The sequence below is a fragment of the Heterodontus francisci genome, chromosome 29 (assembly GCF_036365525.1).
Source record: "Heterodontus francisci isolate sHetFra1 chromosome 29, sHetFra1.hap1, whole genome shotgun sequence".
Lineage (NCBI taxonomy): Eukaryota > Metazoa > Chordata > Chondrichthyes > Heterodontiformes > Heterodontidae > Heterodontus > Heterodontus francisci.
The window spans coordinates 21,782,320-21,793,686 of record NC_090399.1 but is presented as its reverse complement, the minus strand read 5'-3'; positions in this window follow the sequence as shown (position 1 = coordinate 21,793,686).

Genomic DNA, 11,367 nt, shown 5'->3' with positions numbered 1-11,367 from the left:
CAGGTTTTCGAGCTTCACTGAGCTTAATATGTTCCTTTATTGTGATCGCCATCTCAATCATCCTAGTGGACAAGATTCAGCAAAGCAGTGAGTTTACTGACAGATCTTCATTACAATTCATAACATTTCAACCAACTGAATTCACTTCTGAGTAATGTGAATGTTGTCAGTACCTTTCTCCCATGAATAGCTGAACCATATAGAACCGGAAGGCCCCAGGAATTAGACGCTGGTTTGGGTAAATGAATAAATCTCCAAGGGGAGCAGTAACAGGGAGGCTACAATTGACTTCAATTTCCCCCTCTCCCCCTATCCCCACTCCAACCTCATCCCCCAAACCAGATCAGGGAGGGTGAGGTTGACTAGATTCTCACTCACTCTGACCATTCCATGATACCCTGAACAGACAATTTTAATCCAACCCACACTAAAATCACTGAACAGCAGAATTGGGCGGGGTGTGAATCTGGCATTCCACCTGATCCCATGGGTTTCCCATCAGGACTTAAACTAAAATCACCCCCTTTTTGTGAGGACTTGAGTGAGAACGGGTTAATCTGGGGCAGAACTTCAACCTATGTCAGGCTAACAGATGAAGGGGCTTGGTTAAAACTAGCGACAGGAAGGTTTTATATAGATATCGGGAAGCATTCTTCACGTGAACAGTAATTGGTTCCTGGAATGGTCTTTAAAAGACAGAACAGTGGTAAAAGGCATCTCACACTCAGCCAGGAGTCAGTTAGATAGACTGATGTGGGAATGTGGGTCTATTGTCTGGATGAATGAGCAAAAATAGGACAAATTCCCGACTTGTTACTATTTATTTTCTGATCACAGAATCTCCCCGCACAGAATCTGGTCATTTGGCCCCATCAAGTTTGCATCAGTAGTTTGGTCCACCTAGTTTGATCTCATTCTCCTGCTTGATCCCTATACTCTTTCATATTCATTTTTTGGGATCTTTCATGCCAACCTGAGAGGGCAGAGAGGGAGTTGGTTTACACCTCCTTCTAAAGACTCAGCAATCCCTCAGTGCTGCCCCAGAGCATCAGACTAGATTTTGAACTCACGTCCCTGGAGTGGGGCTTAAACCCACAACCTTCTGACTCAGAGACTGACAGTTATTGAGATCAAAAGGATTGGTAAAAGAACTATTTCTGGTCCAAGAGAAAGAGGCAGATTTTCCTCTTCAGTGTTGGAGTAAGAGCTTGGCCAGAGTCAATTATCGTGAACTGAAGAACAAGCTGATCGTGGTTTTGTTCAGTTTAAATTAATAGACAGTAGATTGTGAGCAGCCGGTGCCTAAATCTGTGGTGATCATGTCTACTATACCCAGCTCTTACATCTTGAGAGGAGAATCCCCCTGAGCTCTTTATATTGTTACACTCCAGTCAAAGCCCCCAATCAAAATATACGATTCTGATTGTGATGGGACCAACACACTATTAATTCAATTCCTGTCGTTCCACAGTTCGGCTAACATATCATTTAAAACTTTCCAAATTAAAGAAAGACCCAGCCAAATTGTACCATCTATTAACCCCCGAATGAGGCTAACCAAACCAGGTGGCTTTAAATCAATAAATTAACTCTTTAATTGGAAGAACTATATTCTTAAACACTATGATGATATAAACAACATTTAAAATCGAAAAAATTAGAGTCGTTGCAAATTTAAAGTCCAATGTTGCTCGAAGTCCTCATGGAAAGTTGCTCGAAGTCCTCACAGGATGTTTGTTGCTCAAAGTCCTCACAGGATGTTGCTTTCCTTCTCCAGAGAATTTCAATAATTAACAACTTGCAAACACTTTCAACAGAATCAGTCTGACTTTAGAGTTTTTGAGGGATAAAAGATTGTCACCGTCTAATTTGCCTTTCTTCAATTTAAATGACCAGAGATCTCTGTTTTGGCTTGGCTTTTACTTAGAATCTTAAGAGATAATAATAAAACAGACTAAAGTCCTATTCCTTCAGTTTAAATGGTTGAGAGCTCTTTTTCAGGTGTCTGAACACCACAACTGTCTGTGTCCTCTGTCTGTGTGAGTGTGTTCTGTTAGGACAAACTGTCTTACTAACTGTCAGTTCAAAACTGAATTGTTACAAATGTATCACATCAGGCTCACTCCCAGTGGCTATATCTATGGTAATGAGAATGCACCCTTTGAATTGCAGTCTCCAAAATGGCTGTTTCTAATGCAACAAAAATGCACCTTCCAAAAACTGCTAAGGCTTGCTGGTTCTTAAAGCAATACTGATCCCTTGCAAGCCTTAAAGGCAAACCGCATATTCCTGAAAACACTACAGGACCATGACAATATGCATGTTATATGTCCAATTCTGTCTTCTTGCAGCTCCCCGATTTTAATCACTCTACCATTGGCAGCTGTGTATTCAGCTGTCTGTATCTCTGTCTGTCTCTTTCTGCATCTCTCTCTGTCTGTCTGTCTGTCTCTTTCTCTCTCTGTCTGTCTGTCTCTCTGACCAAGCTTTTGGTCACTTGTCCTAATATTTCCTTAATGCCAGATTTTATTTGCTATCACTGCTGTAATGCACCTTGGTACATTTTACTCTGTTAAAGCTGCTGCATAAATACAAGCTGGATATGGAGATACTCAGTGTGAATTAACTCAGTGAGTTCACTGTTGTACATTTTCAGATCAAGGTTGCGATGTCACCATTTTAATCTGGAGCATACTGATCCCAATATTGGTCGTCTGCATTACAGTCTTTTCCATCTTCTTTGTAATATGGTGCCGTAAGTATCAAATCCATCTAAACATTTAACAGTCTGGTCACCTTTCCAAGGAATTCAGTTAAAGTGAAAACTTTAACCAGTGAGTCTCACAAACACTTTAACCTTTAAAATGGAGCAGTTACAAAGAAATCTCATGGGTATGCTACCTATTCTGTCCCTTCACATACACACAGTTTCATTGCATGCAAGATAAGGGGCCAAAAGTTTGGACTGGCTTGGGGCTGGTTTTGAGTGCAGCAGTATCAGTGAGCAGAACCTGAAGAAGAAATGTCACAGAGGGGACCTGATGGAAGTGAATGAGATATTTAACTGGTTCCCAAAGCCTTTCCCACTGGGACTTTCCTCCTGTCATCTCTGCATTTGTTGTAGACTAATTGGTAGAGAGTGAATGTTGTGATTACTTAACAACTCCATTATCATTGTATCATGGGATGACCAGCCTGGCAGAAAGTGAATTAGAGGGACTTTGGTCTTTTTCATTGACAAAATCCTATGTTCCCACAGACAGTGATCCTGTAACAATCCTTTAAGATGTAGGGAATGGGTTGTGAAGGGACAATTTAGAAGAGATATCAGGAAGTATTTCATCCATAGGTTTGATCAAGAGCTGGAACCATTACCAGGAAGGGATGGATGGACCAGGACAAGACCCTGGATTCATGTAAGAAACAGCTGGATGCTGCAATGGGAAGGTGGTCGGGATGTAGGATTCAGAGAGGATGAGATTAAAAGAAGCTGAAAGACATTTTCCATTTGTAGCCCCTCTTGTGACAACAAACACACACACACAGTGAAAGTTTCCATGGTCTCTCTGAGGCAGGGTGGTCGGGAGGAAGGGGAGCCTCACCCACTGGGGACAGATATCAGAAGTTGGGAAATGAAATCCTGCTCGATTGCCCACACATTCATTTTAAATGTTTGTAAAACAGTGTATAGCACGTGCTGGAAAGTGGAATATGAGTCTTTGATAAGTGAATGGATTCAGAACATAACTCCCATGAATCAAAATGACAGAACATATTTTCTCACAGAGAGCCTCGTACTGTGGGAGCAGCTATATAAAGAGAGGGCAGATTTTGTATTCTGTGCATTGGAAGTCTGCATCCAGACTCTGTGTTCTCTGAGGCCAGGAATTTCTATCTGTCTAAAATCACAACTTACTGATGTGCACCGAATGAAAATTCTCCCAGAGGTGATTTGTCAGACTGCACGAGTAAGTGACTTTCTCCATTGTAATAAAAGCAAAATACTGCAGAAGCTGGAAATCTGAAAAAAAAAAAGTGCTGGAAATTCTCAGCAGGACTGGCAGCATCTGTGGAGAGAGAAGCAGAGTTAACCTTTCAGGTCAGTGATCCTTCATCAGAACTGGCAAATATTAAAAATATAAAAGGTTATAAGCAAGTAAAGTGGGGGTGGGGCAAGAGATAACAAAAGAGAAGGTGTTGATAGGAGAAGGTCACAGAGAATAACTGACCAGAAGGTCATGGAGCAAAGGAAAACGGTATGTTAATGGTGTGCTGAAAGACAAAGCGTGAGTGCTGAGAGGGTGTTAATTGACAGAAAAATGAGCAACCCTGGCCCAAAGCACAAACAGGAAATAAAAACAGTGGGCAGGCACAGTACAAACAAACTAAACAAACTGAAATAAAATAAACAAATAAAAAAATAAAGAACAAAGTAAAAAGAACAGAAAATAAAAATGAAAAAGGGAGCCCGTCATGCTCTGAAATTATTGAACTCAGTCTTCAGTCCGGCAGACTGTAGTGTGCCTAAATCGATAAATGAGATGCTGTTCCTCGAGCTTGCGTTGCTGTTCACTGGAACACTGCAGCAATCCCAGGACAGAGATGTGAGCATGACAGCTGGAGTGTTGAAATGGCAAGCAACCGGAAGCTCAGGGTCATGCTTTCGGACTAAGTGCAGGTATTACGCAAAGCGGTCGCCCAATCTGCGTTTGGTCTCCCCAATATAGAGGAGACCACATTGTGAGCAGCAAATACAGGATACTACATTGAAAGAAGTACAAGTAAATCGCTGCTTCACATGAAAGGAGTGTTTGGGGCCTTGGATAGTGAGGAGAGAGGAGGTAAAAGTGCAGGTGTTACACCTCCTGCGATTGCAGGGGAAGGTGCCGTGGGAAGGGGATGAGGTGTTGGGGGTAATGGACGAGTGGACCAGGGTGTCACGGAGGGAACGATCCTTCCGGAATCTTGACAGGGGAGGGGAGGGGAAGATGCGTTTGGTAGTGGCATCTCCCTGGTTGTGCAGGAAGAGCGGAGGATGATCCTTTGGATGTGGAGGCTGGTGGGGTGGAAAGTGAGGACAAGGGGAACCCTGTCGCGGTTCTGGGAGGGAGGGGAAGGGTTGAGGGTAGAGGTGCGGGAAATGGGCCGGACACAGTTGAGGGCCCTGTCAACCAGAGTGACCTTGTCTTATCAAAACCTTCTCTTTTGTTGTCTCTTGCCCTAACCCTGCTTTATTTGTTTAAAACCTTTTACATTTCTAATATTTGCCAGTTCCGATGAAGGATCACTGACCTGAAACGTTAACTCTGCTTCTCTCTCCACAGATGCTGCCAGACCTGCTGAGTATTTCCAGCATTTCTTGACTTTCTCCGTTCATTCTTCAGCTCTTTCCCACCTTCTCCAATTCAGTTAACCAGAGATACCATCAGCATTCACTGTTCAAACACAACTGTGGGGAAACCATACAGAAATGAAGCAAAAATAATCAAGCAAATCAGAGGCCATTGTAACTTCTAAAGGAACTGGTAGCGAGACAGATTCAGCCGCAAATAATATTTTGTATCAAGTGTCTGGACTTTATAAAGTATGTTTTCAATGATTATAGGGAGAAAAGAAGATAGAAACAGTGACAACAGAAATCAACAAGCACAGCAGGTATTTTATTATTAATGTACAGTTTTACAGTGTTTTGAACATTGTACTATGATGGGGTTAATATGGTATCTAATGTCACTGACACATACAGACCAGAGGGAATCTACACACTGTGTTTATGTCACTGACAAACACAAAGACCAGAGGCAACCTTCTATACTAGAATTAAGACAATTTCTCCCAGTTTGTATCTGGTTTGCAAGGTTGTTTTCTGCTTTGATCTTCTCAATTTGCATTATTTGTGTAAGTGACATTATAAACACAGGCGGTAGATTCCCTCTGGTCTGTGTTTGTGTGTCAGTGATATTTTCAACACAGGGGGAAGATTCCCTCAAGTCTGTGTGTGGTTGTCAGTGACATTATGAACACAAGTGGGAAGATTCCCTCTGGTCTGTGTGTGTGTGTCAGTGACATTATAAAAACAGGGGGAAGATTCCCTCTGGTCTGTGTGTGTGTGTCAGTGACATTATAAACACAGGGGGAAGATTCCCTCTGGACCGTGTGTGTGTGTCAGTGACATCATAAACACAACGGGAAGATTCCCTCTCGTCTGTGTGTGTGTGTCAGTGACATTATAAACACAGTGGGAAGATTCCCTCTGGGCTGTGTGTGTGTGTGTCAGTGACATTATAAACACAGGGGGAAGAGTCCCTCTAGTCTGTGTGTGTGTGTCAGTGACATTATAAACACAGGGGGAAGATTCCCTCTAGTCTGAATGTGTGTTTCAGTGACATTATAAACACGGGGATGATTCCCTCTGGTCCGTGTGTGTGTCAGTGACATTATAAACACAGTGGCTAGATTTCCTCTGGTCTATGTGTGTGTCAGTGACATTGTAATGACAGACCAGAAGGATTCTTCCCACTGTGTTTATAATGTCACTGACACACACATACAGAGCAGAGGGAATTATTCCCCTGTGTTTATAATGTCACTGACACACACACACGGACCAGAGGGAATCTTCCGCCTGTCTTTATACTGTCACTGACACACACACACAGACCAGAGGGAATCTTCCCCATGTTTATAATGTCATTGATACACACACACACAGACCAGAGGGAATCTTCCCCCTGTGTTTATAATGTCACTGACACACACACACATAGACCAGAGGGAATCTTCCGCCTGTGTTTATAATGTCACTGACACACACACAGCCCAGAGGGAATCTTCCCCCTGTGTTTATAATGTCACTGACACACACAGACCAGAGGGAATCTTCCCCCCGTGTTTCTAATGTCACTGACAACACACACACACACAGACCAGAGGGAATCTTCCCCCCGTGTTTATAATGTCACTGACACACACACACAGATCAGAGGGAATCTTCCCCCTGTGTTGATAATGTCACTGACACACACACACAGCCCAGAGGGAATCTTCCGCCTGTGTTTATAATGTCACTGACACACACACAGAGACCAGAGGGAATCTTCCGCCTGTGTTTATAATGTCACTGACACACACACACAGACCAGAGGGAATCTTCCCCCTGTGTTTATAATGTTACTGACACACACACACACAGACCAGAGGGAATCTGCCCCCCGTGTTTATAATGTCACTGACACACACACACACAGACCAGAGGGAATCTTCCCCCCGTGTTTCTAATGTCACTGACACACACACACACAGACCAGAGGGAATCTTCCCCCCGTGTTTATAATGTCACTGACACACACACACACAGACCAGAGGGAATCTTCCGCCTGTGTTTATAATGTCACTGACACACACACACACAGATCAGAGGGAATCTTCCCCCTGTGTTTATAATGTCACTGACATACACACACACAGATCAGAGGGAATCTTCCCCCTGTGTTTATAATGTCACTGACACACACACACACAGACCAGAGGGAATCTTCCGCCTGTGTTTATAATGTCACTGACATACACACACACAGATCAGCGGGAATCTTCCCCCCGTGTTTATAATGTCACTGACACACACACACACGCAGATCAGAGGGAATCTTCCCCCTGTGTTTATAATGTTACTGACACACACAGCCCAGAGGGAATCTTCCGCCTGTGTTTATAATGTCACTGACACACACACACAGCCCAGAGGGAATCTTCCCCCTGTGTTTATAATGTTACTGACACACACACACGCAGATCAGAGGGAATCTTCCCCTTGTGTTTATAATGTCATTGACACACACACACAGCCCAGAGGGAATCTTCCCCCTGTGTTTATAATTTCACTGACACATACACACAGCCCAGAGGGAATCTTCCCCCTGTAATTATAATGTCACTGACACACACACACACACAGATCAGAGGGAATCTTCCCCCTGTGTTTACAATGTCACTGACACACACACACATAGACCAGAGGGAATCTTCCGCCTGTGTTTATAATGTCACTGACACACACACAGCCCAGAGGGAATCTTCCCCCTGTGTTTATAATGTCACTGACACACACAGACCAGAGGGAATCTTCCCCCCGTGTTTCTAATGTCACTGACAACACACACACACACAGACCAGAGGGAATCTTCCCCCCGTGTTTATAATGTCACTGACACACACACACAGATCAGAGGGAATCTTCCCCCTGTGTTGATAATGTCACTGACACACACACACAGCCCAGAGGGAATCTTCCGCCTGTGTTTATAATGTCACTGACACACACACAGAGACCAGAGGGAATCTTCCGCCTGTGTTTATAATGTCACTGACACACACACACAGACCAGAGGGAATCTTCCCCCTGTGTTTATAATGTTACTGACACACACACACACAGACCAGAGGGAATCTTCCCCCCGTGTTTGTAATGTCACTGACACACACACACACAAACCAGAGGGAATCTTCCCCCCGTGTTTATAATGTCACTGACACACACACACACAGACCAGAGGGAATCTTCCGCCTGTGTTTATAATGTCACTGACATACACACACACAGATCAGAGGGAATCTTCCCCCCGTGTTTATAATGTCACTGACACACACACACAGCCCAGAGGGAATCTTCCCCCTGTGTTTATAATGTCACTGACATACACACACACAGATCAGAGGGAATCTTCCCCCCGTGTTTCTAATGTCACTGACACACACACACACAGACCAGAGGGAATCTTCCCCCCGTGTTTATAATGTCACTCACACACACACACACAGACCAGAGGGAATCTTCCCCCTGTGTTTATAATGTCACTGACATACACACACACAGATCAGAGGGAATCTTCCCCCTGTGTTTATAATGTCACTGACACACACACACACAGACCAGAGGGAATCTTCCGCCTGTGTTTATAATGTCACTGACATACACACACACAGATCAGAGGGAATCTTCCCCCCGTGTTTATAATGTCACTGACACACACACACGCAGATCAGAGGGAATCTTCCCCCTGTGTTTATAATGTTACTGACACACACAGCCCAGAGGGAATCTTCCGCCTGTGTTTATAATGTCACTGACACACACACACAGCCCAGAGGGAATCTTCCCCCTGTGTTTATAATGTTACTGACACACACACACGCAGATCAGAGGGAATCTTCCCCTTGTGTTTATAATGTCATTGACACACACACACAGCCCAGAGGGAATCTTCCCCCTGTGTTTATAATTTCACTGACACATACACACAGCCCAGAGGGAATCTTCCCCCTGTAATTATAATGTCACTGACACACACACACACACAGATCAGCGGGAATCTTCCCCCTGTGTTTACAATGTCACTGACACACACACACATAGACCAGAGGGAATCTTCCGCCTGTGTTTATAATGTCACTGACACACACACAGCCCAGAGGGAATCTTCCCCCTGTGTTTATAATGTCACTGACACACACAGACCAGAGGGAATCTTCCCCCCGTGTTTCTAATGTCACTGACAACACACACACACACAGACCAGAGGGAATCTTCCCCCCGTGTTTATAATGTCACTGACACACACACACAGATCAGAGGGAATCTTCCCCCTGTGTTGATAATGTCACTGACACACACACACAGCCCAGAGGGAATCTTCCGCCTGTGTTTATAATGTCACTGACACACACACAGAGACCAGAGGGAATCTTCCGCCTGTGTTTATAATGTCACTGACACACACACACAGACCAGAGGGAATCTTCCCCCTGTGTTTATAATGTTACTGACACACACACACACAGACCAGAGGGAATCTTCCCCCCGTGTTTGTAATGTCACTGACACACACACACACAGACCAGAGGGAATCTTCCCCCCGTGTTTATAATGTCACTGACACACACACACACAGACCAGAGGGAATCTTCCGCCTGTGTTTATAATGTCACTGACATACACACACACAGATCAGAGGGAATCTTCCCCCCGTGTTTATAATGTCACTGACACACACACACAGCCCAGAGGGAATCTTCCCCCTGTGTTTATAATGTCACTGACATACACACACACAGATCAGAGGGAATCTTCCCCCCGTGTTTATAATGTTACTGACACACACACACGCAGATCAGAGGGAATCTTCCCCCTGTGTTTATAATGTTACTGACACACACACACACAGCCCAGAGGGAATCTTCCGCCTGTGTTTATAATGTCACTGACACACACACACAGGCCAGAGGGAATCTTCCCCCTGTGTTTATAATGTCACTGACACATACACACAGCCCAGAGGGAATCTTCCCCTGTGTTTATAATGTTACTGACACACACACACACAGCCCAGAGGGAATCTTCTGCCTGTGTTTATAATGTTACTGACACACACATACACAGCCCAGAGGGAATCTTCCCCCTGTGTTTATAATGTTACTGACACACACACACGCAGATCAGAGGGAATCTTCCCCTTGTGTTTATAATGTTACTGACACACACACACACAGCCCAGAGGGAATCTTCTGCCTGTGTTTATAATGTTACTGACACACACACACACGCAGATCAGAGGGAATCTTCCCCTTGTGTTTATAATGTTACTGACACACACACACACAGCCCAGAGGGAATCTTCTGCCTGTGTTTATAATGTCACTGACACACACACACACAGCCCAGAGGGAATCTTCCCCCTGTGTTTATAATTTTACTGACACACACACCCGCAGATCAGAGGGAATCTTCCCCTTGTGTTTATAATGTCATTGACACACACACACAGCCCAGAGGGAATCTTCCCCCTGTGTTTATAATTTCACTGACACACACACACAGACCAGAGGGAATCTTCCCCTTGTGTTTATAATGTCACTGACACACACACACGCATATCAGAGGGAATCTTCCCCTTGTGTTTATAATGTTACTGACACACACACACACAGCCCAGAGGGAATCTTCTGCCTGTGTTTATAATGTCACTGACACACACACACAGCCCAGAGGGAATCTTCTGCCTGTGTTTATAATGTTACTGACACACACACACGCAGATCAGAGGGAATCTTCCCCTTGTGTTTATAATGTTACTGACACACACACAGCCCAGAGGGAATCTTCTGCCTGTGTTTATAATGTCACTGACACACACACACAGCCCAGAGGGAATCTTCCCCCTGTGTTTATAATGTTACTGACACACACACACGCAGATCAGAGGGAATCTTCCCCTTGTGTTTATAATGTCATTGACACACACACACAGCCCAGAGGGAATCTTCCCCCTGTGTTTATAATTTCACTGACACACACACACAGACCAGAGGGAA